Below are 13,582 nucleotides of genomic sequence, written 5' to 3' on the forward strand. Positions count from 1 at the left end.
AAAATTAGATGCATCTTTTCCCACGGAATGGTAAAATGAGATTTTGACATACTCTGGTCATATCTATCATTTTTTTGGTAATACATAAATAAGATATTTTTACCATAGTATCAATTGATATTGTATGATCTTTATTTTTAGATGTATGTAAATAGAAATTTAAATTTATATAAAACTAAAAAAGTATATATATATATCCTATATGACATAATATATATAAGACGTTATGTAGGACACAATTATCATTTAAGCATTATGTAGGACGAATATCTTTAGTTGTTCAATTGTAGGCAAGTTTAAATGTCTACTTGTACACACTCAAAATTAAAGGTCATAGTAAATTAATTGAGCTCAAGTTAAATGTCATATTTATGCATTACGTAATTTCAATTTTTAGTAAAAAAAGAATAAAATCACCACTAAAATTGTTCTAAATTTTCAAAAATAAATCTTTAATTTTGCGGACATTCTATTAGCCCACAAAAGTATTATATACCTTTGTAAATACAACAAAGTTAAGGTGCCTTTTGAAAAATAAGAAGATAATGTTACTTATTTATGCCTTAAAAAACGTTTTGTATATTTTATAAAGAAATGTGAACATTTTAAAAAAGAAATAATTGCGAGGGCAATAGGAAAAAATAAATTAAATATCTTCTTGATTTAATATAGTGATCAACTAATATATGAAAACTATTTGTAATAAGTTGATCAATTAATATAAAAAGAGGAAATAATTATCAATTTAAACAAGGGGAAAGGGTCAAAATTACACCTCAACTTTGTTTTATTGATTGATTTTATCCCTACTGTTAAAAATAAATTATTTTTACCCTTGACGTAAATAAACTAAATGAATATACCGCTTCTTGAATGGAAAGTCCTAAATCAATTAAAATTATCTGATTTACTTAAATTATTGAATTTTAATCCGACCTGATCCACTTATTAATATAATTCATTTCTTTTATCCAAATTAACTTTGTTTTTCCACCTCCACCAAAGGGCATCACCCTCTACAAGATTTCCTCCACCACCAGCGCCGAACCACCACCTCTCCAATCTTTCCTAACATGATTTATGTGGTTATTTTCTGATGGATTCATAATATTTGTTTTCCTCTATTATCTGATTGACATTCCTTTCCAACATTGCAAGTATGCAATTGTTTGGAACATGACTCTTGCTAGTGTGGATCTGAATAAATTCTGCTATGCGGACTTATAGCAGCTTACAAGAACAAGGAAATAGCTTCCAAGGTGGGCAACAAAGTGCATCCATGTGCTTATACTAGTTTTCCATTTTTATTATATATTTCATCTTATTTGATTTTGTTTTTGTTACACATCCCTCCCCTACACAACATTTGAAGGATTTTTGATGAAATTATGTTGCTTAGGACCAATTTGCCTAGTGGGGAATTGGGTATTGATGATGCACAACATTTGAAGGATTTTGAAGAAATTAAGTTGCTTAGGACAAATTTGCCTAGTTGAGAATTGGGTATTGATGAGGGTGTTGGGTTTAGCAAGTGTGAATGGGAAAAGAAAATAGAGAATATGAAAAATGAGGGAACTAATTTGGAGGAAAAATGAAAAGTCATTTGCAAAGTACAAATGAAAAGTCATTTCTCCCATATCGGCAAAAGAAAGGGAAATTGTTGTCCTTATATAAGGAAAAACTTCCATTACTTCTTAAAGAGCTAAGAAGAAGATGCCCCCTCGCGCCGTTGTCGTCGTCGCTTGGCTTCGGCTTTGGCAAATGATGTGATTGATAAATTTTTTTGACAAAATTTATTTAATCAGTTTTTGTTAAATCAAATAAATCCTGTTAATATTATCTCTTATAAATTTGCGGGTAACGGTAACATTCTGAAAAGTTGTTACTCTTTCCAAAAAGTCGTTACTTTCCGAAAAGCCGTTATTTTTTTGACAGACACATTTTTCTGAAAAGTTGTTATTTTTTTTTCAAAAGACACAACTTTCTGGTCTGAACAGATTTCTCTGAACAGACACGTTTCTTGCTGAAAATGGCTATAAAAGGAAGTCAATTTTCGATATTTCAAACACTGAAATTTTCCTTCTCTACATAATTTTCTCTCAAATAGATCAAAGTGTCGATTGACTGAGTCTGTGTGACTTGTTGTTCTGAAGTTCGCTAAAGTTAAAGAAATTTGAGGTATCGCTATTTCTTTAACAGGTTTAATTCGTTTTATCTTGAGAGAAATTAATCCATAACCTTGGGTACAGTGAGGGGGTTAAATTTCTTAAGGACACACAGTAGTTTCTGTGGACTCGGATTACTTCTTGTATTTTATGTATTTTCTGCTTCATCTTATTTCTGTTTCTGTTTATTGGTTAACCTTATAAATATAGGTTAATATAACAATCTTAAGAAATTTAAAAGTTTCTGTATTTGAGGTTTCTGGAGATTAAAACCTTTATGATTTTCTACTCTGCTTGAATTTTTAAAAATTCATTCGATTAACGATTAAAAGAACATAAAAACTTTATCGTTAAATCAGAAACAGTTTGTGTATAGATTTGTTCTTTACTGTTAGTATTTCATATACTTAACTTATCTGTCATTTGTGATAGAAAAAAATGACTAATTCAAGTCAAACAAATGCTGAAACAGTAAGTGCTGCAACAACATCGATTACACATAATCGTTCAAATGCTTTCTTAGCGCCGACTGAGAAACCTGCAAAGTTTTCTTGAGTCGACTTTAAGAGATGCCAGCAAAAGATGTTCTTCTATCTCACTACGTTGAGTCTGCAGAAGTTCATTAATGAGAATGTTCCTGTTATGTCAGATGAAACTCCGCCTGATGAAGGATTCTTGGTAACAGAAGCATGGACACACTCAAATTTTTTGTGTAAAAATTATATTCTGAGTGGCCTGTAAGATGATCTGTACAATGTGTACAACAATGTCAAAACCTCAAAAGAACTCTAGGATGCTTTAGAAAATAAGTACAAAACAGAAGATGCCGGAATGAAGAAATTCACTGTGGTAAAATTTCTGGACTATAAGATGATAGACAGTAAGACCATCGTCACCCAAGTTCAAGAATTGCAGGTCATGATCCATGATCTCCTTGCTGAAGGTATAAATTTATTTAATGCCTATGTTAGAAATATTAAGTTTTCCCTTAATACTCACATAATCTTTAATGTAGGATTGATTGTGAATGATGCCTTTCAAGTGGCTGCAATTATTGAAAAATTACCTTAACTATGGAAGGACTTCAAAAACTACTTTTTTTTTTGTTTAATTACCCTTGGAGGGGTAGGGGCTGAGCAACACCCCCAGGCTTTACCATTAATAACAAAAAACAAAATACACGGAGGGGGGCATAAACCTAACCTCCAATCCTAAGATGGTTTGGAGTTGACTTTCAAGAATGTCAACTCCACCCCTTACAATGAAAGATGAAACCAAAATACTACAAACCTAAGGAGAGGACTCCTCTCATTACATAGTATCTAGGAAGCATAAATTAGGGAGACTCTCCCTTTACAAGAAAGCCTATCAACTAACTAACCTATGTCCTATTCAAAGTAGCTATATTATTTACATATAGCTAAGTTGAAAAGGTACTATAATCAAGGAGGATCAAAAATCATTTTGGTCTTCTTTCTTCTAAAGCTTGGCATGTCCATCAGATCCATTTGATAGTAGGCATGTGCTTCTTTTGGGAGTTGGTTGCTGTGGACGTAGACTTGAGGAGCTGTATTGTTGTGGCTATGTTTTGAAAGTGCGTCTGCGACCCAATTTGCTTCTCTAAAGATGTGGGAACATCTGAAATTCTGAGTTTGTATGATGATTTGTTGAAGTCTTTCAAGCTGATTGGTAAGATTCCAAGGTGGTGCTATTTTGTTTGAAATCCATTGCACCACTAATTGGGAGTCTAACTCAAGTAAAATGTTTTTGAAACCTAATTCAAAAGCCCAAGTCAGTCCAAAGAGAGCAGCCTCAATTTCAGCTTGGTTGTTCGATCCTTCTCCAAGAGGTGTTGAGAAAGCCATTATCATTTTGCCTTCTTTATCTCGGATGATACCTCCAGCCCCAATTTTTCCTTCATTGGTGAGAGCACTTCCATCTGTATTAATTTTGATCCATTGGTCTGGAGGCTTAAACCATGCTACCTTGTACACTTCAATGTTGTGAACACATTTCTCGCTTGTTTGGATCAATGCTGTCCAGTTTGCAGGCCAGTTGATACTTGGGAAGGCATTTTTTAACATCTTGAAGGTGTCCTTGTAAATTGCATACTTGACGCGGCTTCAAAAACTACTTGAAACACAAACGCAAGGAGATGATTGTTGAAAATCTCATAGTAAGGTTGAGAATCGAAGAGGATAATAAGGCTACAAAAAAGAGGTCACGTGGTAATTCAGCAATATCTGGAGTAAATTTTGTTGAAGAAGATCCCATAAAATTAAAGAAAAGAAAGAAAGCATCTGGTCCAAAAAGCAATCCTCCTAAGAAGAAATTCAATGGAAATTGCTTCAACTGTGGTAAACATGGTCATAGGCTACTGAATGTCGGGGTCCTAAGAAGGACAAGAAAAAGAAGGATCAAGCAAACTTGGCTGAATCCAAAGGAGAAATGGACGATCTCTGTGCAATGCTTTCAGAATGTTACTTGGTTGGAAACCCAAGAGAATGGTGGATAGATTCTGGTTCCTCATGTCATGTTTGTGACAACAAAGAATTATTTTCATCATATACTCCAGCACTTACAGATGAAAAATTGTTTATGGCAAACTCCGCTGTTGCAAAGGTGGAAGGAACTAGCAAAGTCCTATTAAAGATAACATCAGGCAAGGTGGTGACTTTAAATAGGGTCTCATATGTTCCACAATTGGAAAAGAATTTAGTTTAAATTCTAGTTCTGACCAAGAATGAATTTAAATGTGTATTTGTTTCTGATAAAGTAGTAGTAAGCAAAAATGATATGTATGTAGGAAAAGGCTACCTTAGTGATGACCTTTTCAAACTCAATGTAATTGCAGTTGATATGAATAAAGATTTTGCTTCTTCTTACTTGCTTGAGTCTAAATGTTTATGTCATGAACGTTTGGGACACGTTAATAACAAAATCTTGCAAAAAGTGATTAACTTAAATATTTTGCCAAAATTTGAGCAATAACCAAAATGTCAAATTTGCGTTGAATCTAAGTATGCTAAGCATCCTTATAAATCTGATGAAAGGAATTCAAATCCTTTAGAATTGATTCACACTGATATTTGTGACATGAAGTTAACACCATCACGTGGTGGGAAAAAGTATTTCATAACTTTTATTGACGATTGCAGTAGATATTGTTATATCTATTTGCTAAATGGTAAGGATGAAGCAATAGATGCATTTAGGCAATATAAAACTGAAGTTGAAAATCAGTTAGATAAAAAGATCAAAATGATCAGAAGTGATAGAGGTGGAGAATATGAGTCTCCATTTGCAGAATTATGTTTAAAAAATCGAATAATCCATCAAACTGCTGCTCCCTACACTCCTCAGTCTAATGGAATTGCAGAAAGGAAAAATCGAACTTTAAAAGAAATGATGAATGCATTACTTATAAGTTCAGGTTTACCACAGAACTTGTGGGGGGAAGCTATCCTTACAACAAATCAAATACTTAACAGAGTGCCTCACTCAAAGACAAATGTAATTCCATATGAGAAATGAAAAGGTAGAAAACCCAACTTGAAATATTTCAAAGTGTGGGGGTGTCAAGCCAAAGTCCAAGTTTCTATACCCAAGAGGGTAAAAATAGGGCCTAAGACTGTGGATTGTGTATTCATTAGATATGCCACAAACAGTAAGGCATGTTAATTTTTGGTTCATAAGTCTGAACATTTGTATATTCATGATAATACAGTAATGGAATCAGATAGTGCTGAATTGTTTGAACATATCTATCCATATACAACTAGACTTGAGTCATCTAGTAGGGGGTCTAAACAACCCAGAGAAGAACCAAAAGAGAATGAACCCAATGAAGAAAGTCCAAGACGCAGTAAACGTCAAAGGACATCTACTTCATTTGGATATGATTTTGTAACATTTCTCTTGAAAGTGAGCCTCAAACATTCAAGGAAGCAATGTTATCTAGCGACTCAACCTGTTGGAAGGAGGCTGTTAATAGTGAAATTGAATCAATCTTAAGCAATCATACTTGGGAGTTGGCTGATCTTCCTCCAGGGAACAAACCCTTGGGTTCAAAATGAATCTTTAAAAGGAAGATGAAAGATGATGGAACTATTGACAAATATGAAGCACGAATTGTTGTCAAAGGTTTTAGAAAAAAAGAAGGTCTTGATTGTTTTGACACATCCTCTCCAGTGACTAGGATTACATAAATTCGGATGTTAATTGCACTAGCTGCAGTATACAGTCTTGAAATTCATCAAATGGATGTGAAAACAACCTTCTTAAATGGAGAGCTGGACAAGAAATTTACATAGAACAACCTGAGGGTTTTGTACTTTCTGGTAAAGAAAAGAAAGTGTGCAAACTTATTAAGTCACTTTATGGACTAAAACAAGCACCAAAACAATGGCATACAAAGTTTGAACAAACAATGTTGTCAAATGGATTTAAGATCAATGAATGTGATAAATGTGTTTACATTAAAGATACTCCAAATCAAAAAGTCATTTTATGCCTATATGTAGATGAGATGCTTATAATGAGCAAAGACATTGCTAATATAAAATCTACAAAGCGTATGCTCGCTAGTAAGTTTTGATATGAAAGATCTAGGAGTTGCTGATGTGATATTAGAAATTAAAATTCTTAAAACTCCTAAGGGTCTAGCATTGTCTCAAACTCAGTATATTCAAAAGATACTTGAAAAATTCAAATCTTTGAATTTTAAAAGGGCAAAGATTCCAATTGATGTAAACTTTCATCTTGCAAAGTATAAAGGTGAAAGTCAGTCTCAATTGGACTATGCTAGCGTATTGGGAAGCTTAATGTATGTCATGAATTGTACACGACTAGACATAGCTTGCTCTATCAGTAAACTGAGTCGATACACAAGTAATCCTAATCAAAGTCATTGGTTGGCAATGAAGAGAGTTTTGGGATACTTAAATGACACTTAAAACTATGCTTTACATTACAACAAATATCTAACCGTTCTTGAAGGATATAGTGATGCAAATTGGATTACTGGGTCAACTGAAACAAAATCCACAAGTGGATACATTTTTACTATTGGTGGAGGAGCACTATCTTGGAAATCATCCAAACAAACATGTATAGCTCGCTCAACAATGGAGTCTAAATTCATTGCTTTAGACAAGGCAGGTGAAAAAGCTGAATGACTCTGGAATTTCTTAGAAGATATTCAATTTTGGCCCAAATCAATGACCCCTATATGTATACAATGTGATAGTCAAGCTGCATAGGAAGAGCTGGAAGCATTATGTATAACGGCATGTCTCGTCACATAAGACGAAGACATAACTCTGTGAGACAACTACTCTCTAGTGGAATTATCACAATTGACTATGTGAAGTCAAAAGATAATGTGTCGGATCCACTTACAAAAGGCCTAAATAGAGAGAGAGTTGAGAAATCATCGACGAGAAAGGGTCTATGGCCGATAACAAGTCATTGTGGCGGTAACTCTGCCTAGAAGACTTGAGATCCCAAGATCTAGGTTCAAGGAGATAAAACAAAGTCATTGATGACGGTTCAACATTGTCAAGAAAAAATATTATTTTATGGTTCATTCTCATGATGAGACAATGTTTAGTAACAAGGATAAAGACATAAGGACTTTTTAATGGTTTCTAAGTTTGATACAGGGAATATCAAATGGTGTATCTATTGGATAACACATTTATAAATCACATATGTAAATGTGAAGTGTAAGCCGCTTCAAGGAGAATCCGGTAAGGTCAGTTCTTTAAGCACTTACTATCCAAGATGTGTTCATAGCTGAAACGAACAAAACAATGAGAACTAAGAACAGTTCAAGGGTTGATTGTGTGACATATGTTGTCTAGGTATACACCAATGCTTGACGGTTCAAAGATATCAAATCTACTGATTGACCGAGCATATCCGATATATGTTCACTACAAAAATTTAAAAGGGAAACCTACTTATCCAGATGCGATTAACTTTTACCTACAAGACACACAAGTTTTTTCATGCATATGTTTTAACAATAGCCTTCCTCATTCATGTGGGGGATTGGTGGGTTTAGAAAGTGTGAATGGAAAAAGAAAACAGAGAATATGAAAAATGAGGGAACTAATTTGGAGGTAAAATGAAAAGTCATTTGCAAAGTGAAAATGAAAAGTCATTTCTCCCATATCGGCAAAAGAAAGAGAAATTGTTGTCCTTTCCATTACTTCTTAAAGAGCTAAGAAAAAGATGCCCCCTCGCGCCGTCGCTCGCTCGGCTTCGGCTTCGGATTTGGATTTGGCAAATGATGTGATTGATTGATAAATTTTTTGGACAAAATTTATTTAATCAGTTTTTGTTATATCAAATAAATCCTGTTAATATTATCTCTTATAAATTTGCGGGTAACGGTAACATTCCGAAAAGTTGTTACTCTTTTCGAAAAATCATTACTTTCCGAAAAGCCGTTATTTTTCTAACAGACACATTTTTCCAAAAAGTTGTTATTTTTTCCAAAAGACACAACTTTATGGTCTGAACAGATACGTTTCTTGCTGAAAATGGCTATAAAAAGAAGTCAATTTTTTATTTTTCAAACACTGAAATTTTCCTTCTCTGCATATATTTTTCTCTCAAATAAATCAAAGTGTGATCGGGTGAGTCTGTGTGACTTGTTGTTGTTCTGAAGTTCGCTGAAGTTAAAGAAATTTGAGGTACCGCTATTTCTTTAACAGGTTTAATCTGTTTTATCTTGGGAGAAATTAATCCATAACCTTGGGTACAGTGAGGGATTAAATTTCTTAATGACACATAGTAATTTTTGTGGACTCTAATTACTTCTTGTATTTTATATATTTTCTGCTTCATATTATTTCTGTTTCTGTTTATTGATTAACCTTATAAATACAGGTTAATATAACAGCGGGTGCTTTGCTCAAGTGGAGAGGTGGCGAAGGAGGTTTTGGAGAAGGTTGTGGGCTTTGGTGGTAGTGGTGATGGGAAAAATAAAGTTGATAATGGTAAAAGAAAGGAAATGGGTTATATTATTAAGTTGGTCGGGTAGAGTTAAAATTGAATCATTTAAGTGAAATTGAATAATTTAAATTGATTTGGGGCTTTCCATTCAACGAGGGGTATATTTGTTAAGTTTATTGATGGCAAGAACAAAAAATAACTTGTTTTTAATAGTAGAGGTAAAATTAACAAATAAAACAAAATTAAGGGATAATTTTGACCCTTTTGCCTTTAAACAATCAATAGAGAATTAATTACCTTTTTTCAATTTTATCTTTTAACATTACTTATTCTAGCAAGGCATGTATATAAATAAAGATTAGAGAATTAATAAAGGATTTAATGATTGAATAATATTTCTTGTTATTTATTTTTTAAGAATTATGCTAAACCTTATCATTACAATTAAAATGAAAATGGAGGGATACCAGATAATATTTCTTTTAGCTAAATAACGATTAGTTTTATTCAAGTACTGTAATTTTTATAATTAAAGTTGGAAACAACTCATTCTTAAATTATGCGACAATCACTAGTTGTTTTTTAAGGAAGACAAATCTTATAATATAAAGTAGGCAACGAGGCGTCGTCCATTTGCATTTATATGAAGTCTGAATTTGAATATTAAATTTTAATAAATTGTATGTATTCTTTTCAAAAACAATATATCTCTTAAAAGTTTGTAATTTTAAATATTATTATGGATAAAGTTTTAAATTTATAATTGTATAATTAATTGTCTAAATAGTTTTCTAGAACAATACAATTTTCCTTTTCAAGAGTCACAATTTTTTTTGTATCATTTATGGCCCACAAACTTATTTTATTTTATTATTAAAAATAATTTGTATTTGTTTGATTATAATAATAATGCAAAAAATATATTTACTTTTCTATTTTTTGACAATTCAAATCGTTCATCTATGTTTATTACTACTACAACATATTCAATATAATCCTACAATCATCCATATATGTAATTTTCTTTTTAATTATATATAATATTTTTTTAAACATAAGTATTCATATAGTTTTATTTAACCTATTTTACCTTTAAAATAATATTTATTTTGTCTTAATTCCATATATGTGTCCTTTTTAATTATATATAATGTTTTTTAAACATAAGTATTCGTATAATTTCATTTAACCTATTTTATCTCCAACATAATATTTATTTTATCTTTAAAAATTTTGATTTAAATAAGAAAACAAAAATAGCACAATTATAAAGAGATAAAAAAAGAAGAATATAGAGTTGATAATGTAATAATAGATAAATAATGACACATAATTGTAGTTTAAGAAAATACATAACTAATTAACGGGACAAATTTTGAAATTGTATAAATAATGGGATCAAAAATTAACTTGTCAGAGAACTATATATCATATACTTAGGAAACTTCCACAATAGATAAATTACAGATTGAACTTCATATAATATTGAGTTGCACTTTTTAGTCTTGATTTCTACTTTTACAATATTGAATTATGATAAATTAGTGTCATTCGTCGAGAGTAAGAAGCATATTAAATATAGATTATGAATGATTTACAATTAATAAATAAATATTTTCTCATACTTGAATTTCAGAATTAAGTTACTTTATTACCTTATTTATATTAAAATTTTGGTTATTATTAACAAGATATTGATTAAATACTATAAAATATAATTGTGAAAAATGTTTAGCATTTTCATTTTAAAATTTTGTTAAACAACAAAACGGCTAAAAGAAAAACTTAACTAAAACTTATACTCACTCCGTTTCGATTTATGTAATGTTTATTTGACTTAAAATGAAGTTTTTTTTAAAAAAAAAATACTTTTAAAATGCGTTGCCTAAAACAAACCATACATATTCATATGACTATAAATCTTCTTACTAAGAATAAAATGTATATTTTAAATTCAAAATGTTATTAAATATATTAATACATCATTTTTGAAATTGACTACAGAGAAACATATGTCACATAAATTAAAGTTAAAATAATATAAATTTTCATAGTTTTAAGAGTTAATTACATTATACTCTATTCTTTTTCAAATTACTAAAAACTTCTTAGAATTAAAAAAATTTAGACTTATCAGCAGACATTTGGATACATGGGTCATAATACATTGCTATTTAGAAAATTTGTAGACAGATACCTCACAGATGAATTCGAGAATAGAGAGTTATATTTGAAATGGAATATGAATGTACTCGAGAGGAGAGAGATGTACCCAAGAGACAATAGAGATGTATTCAAGAGGGGATAAAGATGTACTCTAGAGGAGAGAGATGTACCCAAGAGACAATAGAGATGCATCCAAACATAATTGTGATTGTGATTCTAAAATTAAAAGATAAAATAAGAGTCCCATAAAATCAGCACACTAATCAATAAAATAGGTTATAAATCGTCTAACTATAAATTTATAATAATTATCATATTTGTAATTAAAATGCTAATATTGGAAACTAAAAAAGCTAGTATAATATTATTTAAATTAAGGTCTTAAAATAGTATATTCTTGTAATTTTTCTTTTAAATATTATGATGTTAAGATCTGAATAGTAGAGAGATAAAGCTATTCATTTTCTTGATATTTGAATATATTAAATTTTATATTTAAAAAAAAAATAAAAATATAACTCAAATAAATTCTAAATTTATCTAATAATATATTAATAAAATATTTATATGACGATTGATGGTGGTGATGACTTACATTGGTGATTGTGTGTATCGATTTCAGATGGTATTGGTTCATGATGTTGGTACTTTTGGGGTGATATTTTATGGTATAGTAGTTGATAATAGTGACTAACTATGGTTGTTGTTAGTAGCGAACTGATAATTAATAGTAGAATGATAAGATAGATAATGACAGTAGTGAAATTATATACTTTAATAAGCACTACTATCTTATAATCTAGTAAACATTTATAGTTTACTTTAACTAAATGCAAATCCACCATAATGTTCATTTTATTTGTAAAGTTAATTTTTAACATGTTTTAAAATATTGAAATTTATTTTATTTATTCTTTAATACAATCTAATGTATATTATAAATTTTTATTTCCTTTTATGTATACTAAATAGATCCAGAAACGATGAGAAACACTAATAAATTCTTATATTAAAGTATGCATTTTTGGTAAGCATAAGAAATAGAAAAAATATTTAAAAATTAAATTAAAGTAATAATAAAATTAAATAATGATGATTAGATATCACAATAACTCATAAAAGAAAAAAAAGTAAAGTAAAATGAAAATGAGTTAATAGTAATAACGGTAACTAAAGATATTTGTAGAACCATTTAGTTTTCTTGTTTATCATTCTTGGTTGATTTTTATTAGAGTTAAATTATATTTTATCCTAGATTATCATCCAATTCATATATAGAAAGATGTTCCTAAAACTATTTATTTTTCTTATTTTCTTTCTTAATGGATTTTTGTTAGAATAAAATTATATGTGCACCCTTGATGGTCCTATCACTTCACTCTTCTATGTATTATATATATATATATATATAAGGTAGACCCTAGGGGGTTCACTTGAAGTCCGGTAAAAAATTACACTATATATATAACGCCAAATATTGATGTTATGCGTATATTATGTGTACCATATGTGGATGGTCTAAGGGGGAATTTTTTTGAAGAAGCTCATGGTTCCCCCCGATATTCTATTTATGTGGGAGCCACCAAAATGTATTGTGATCTTCAAGAGGTTTATTGGTGGGATAGTTTGAAAAGGGACATAGCGGAGTTTGTGGATAAATGTCCTAATTGTCAACAAGTTAAGGACGAACATCAAAGACCGGGTGGTCTAACTCAAGTAATGGATGCTCCTACTTGGAAGTTAAAAGATATCAATATGGACTTAGTAGTGGGCTTGCCTTGGGCAAGAAGGAAAAATGACTCAACATGGGTGATTGTTGATAGATTGACAAAATCTTCCCACTTTATCTCCGTCAAATCAACTTATTCGGCGGAAGAATATGCAAGGTTGTACCTTTATGTGATTGTGAGCTTGCATGATATCCCTTTTTCCATCATTTCAGATAGAGGTGCCCAATTCACTTCTCGTTTTTGGAGGTCTATTAAAAAAAGGTTGGTACTCAAGTGAAACTTAGCACCATTTTCATCCTCAAATGGATGGTCAAGCGGCGCGTACCATCCAAACCCTAGAAGGCATGTTGAGAGCTTGTGTTATCGACTTCAAAGGTAATTGGGATGATCACCTACCATTGATTGAGCTCTATCATAATAATAACTACCATTCGAGTATTTCCATGTCACCTTTTGAAGCACTCTATGGTAGGAGAGTAGGTGTCCGTATGGGTGGTTTGAGGTAGGAGAGTCTTCACTTCTTGGTCCCGAAATAATCTATGAAGCATTGGAAAAGGT

General features: G+C 31.0%; 1 long non-coding RNA gene across 2 annotated transcripts; it reads left to right on the plus strand.

Moving 5' to 3' along the window:
- The first annotated feature begins 931 nt into the window (after window positions 1-931).
- On the plus strand, window positions 932-9,406 carry LOC109121051 (uncharacterized). 2 transcript variants are annotated; one of them, XR_011211736.1, is made up of 3 exons: window positions 932-1,259; window positions 2,598-3,108; window positions 9,063-9,406. It is a non-coding gene; the product is annotated as an uncharacterized lncRNA (long non-coding RNA). The 2 variants fall into 2 exon arrangements; XR_011211737.1 differs by having other exon boundaries at window positions 2,638-3,108.
- The last annotated feature ends 4,176 nt before the right edge of the window (window positions 9,407-13,582 follow it).

This window comes from Solanum lycopersicum, chromosome 9, assembly GCF_036512215.1.
Source record: "Solanum lycopersicum chromosome 9, SLM_r2.1".
NCBI classification, from domain to species: Eukaryota; Viridiplantae; Streptophyta; class Magnoliopsida; order Solanales; family Solanaceae; genus Solanum; species Solanum lycopersicum.